This window comes from Trifolium pratense, linkage group LG4, assembly GCF_020283565.1.
Source record: "Trifolium pratense cultivar HEN17-A07 linkage group LG4, ARS_RC_1.1, whole genome shotgun sequence".
Lineage (NCBI taxonomy): Eukaryota > Viridiplantae > Streptophyta > Magnoliopsida > Fabales > Fabaceae > Trifolium > Trifolium pratense.
In genome coordinates this window covers 54,410,399-54,411,910 of record NC_060062.1, presented here as the reverse complement: position 1 = coordinate 54,411,910, position 1,512 = coordinate 54,410,399, and the positions used below count along the sequence as shown (strand labels likewise).

At 29.6% G+C, this 1,512-nt stretch overlaps 1 non-coding gene across 1 annotated transcript; it reads right to left on the bottom strand.

Annotated features, from left to right (window-relative positions):
• Positions 1-427: 427 nt before the first annotated feature.
• TRNAN-GUU lies at positions 428-501 on the bottom strand. The gene has a single exon. It is a non-coding gene; the product is annotated as a tRNA-Asn (tRNA).
• Positions 502-1,512: the final 1,011 nt, after the last annotated feature.

Here is a 1,512-nt window from a genome sequence, read left to right as displayed (position 1 = left end):
CCCGTTTTTTATGTTTAGGGGTCGCTCGTGTGAAATATATGATCTTGTTGCTATAGTGTTGAGATCATAATTTTAATATCATTTTCTTCAATTCTTCTTGTGCGTGAGTAATGCTTGTCGATATAAATTTTAGCTTTTACACAAAAAATAAAAATTTGGATAAATAAAAAATAGTTTCCTTCATATTGAAGTTTTTTAATTGGTTTATATTGTATTCTTATGGAAAATGACTCTTGAAGAATTTCAAAATCAGAAGCTAAAGAATTGACTCACTTGTGTATATGAAAAATGGGGTTTTAATAGTTGTCACTAAGATTTTCGAAATCTTAGCAGATTTGATGAAGAGGCCCATGCATTGGCCCAGATTTGATAATTGTTTTAGGAAATGTCTCGTAAAAAAAAAATGTAAAAAAATAATTGAATAATACGCTAGAAGGAGGGGTTGAACCTCCGACCTTGTGGTTAACAGCCACACGCTCTAACCAACTGAGCTATTCCAGCATCACATATTACAACTTCCAACATAACGATGTAATCTGTAATAATATTGATTACCTCGCTTAATTTTTTCTTCTTCATATAATTAGATATGTGATAGTCCAATTACTGCATAAGTCAGGATCCATTGACACCAAGTGTCAAAATTTAGATTGACACCAAATCTCTACCCTTCATTATATTTAATCTAAAGGCCTAAAATAATTACTAAAATAATTCATAAATTCAAAGATTATGTGATTATTTTCACAATCTTTCCCTAAATAGTTTTTTTTTTTTTGAATTATAAATACGTGATTTTTTTTTATTGAAATTTTTGGTGCAACTTTTTTTTTGACAAACAATGTTTTTTTTTGTACAACTTAAATGACTATATTTTCTTTCTCCCCAAATCTCGGTGCTCGTTGCTCCCACTCTCCCTTCTGTTCAATCTCAATTCTCAATCCAGGCTTTCAATCTTAATTCATGAAAAACTGACAAAAAAAATCATTGACAAAAATGCATGGACTTGTAGAGATCGTTGAACACTCATGAACTCTATGCCATCCAAACATCCTCATGTTGATCGACAAATACTAACAAGAGTATTCTGTAAAATAAAAAAAAATAAAAAAGTAGCAGGCATTGAAGCTGATACAAGGAAACAAACAAAGAACAATGATGATTATGAATTTATTTTAATTTTGTGTAGGTGATGGATAAAGAGATTGGGCAAATCAATTTCATTTAGGAAAAGATTGTGCGAATAATCACATAATCTTTGAATTTATGAATTATTTTAGTAATTGTTTTAGGCCTTTAGATTAAATAAAATGAAGGGTGAAGATTTGGTGTCAAACTAAATTTTGACACTTGGTGTTAATGAATCCTGCTGTATATTAGTTAATTCATCACATTATAAAAAGAGCTTGAGAAAGAAAAAACTTCATCGCATTATATCCTGTGGTCCGACTTCGTCTGAACAAATTTGTGTCATCCAATTATTATTATTATACAAAAAATAAAAATTGATTC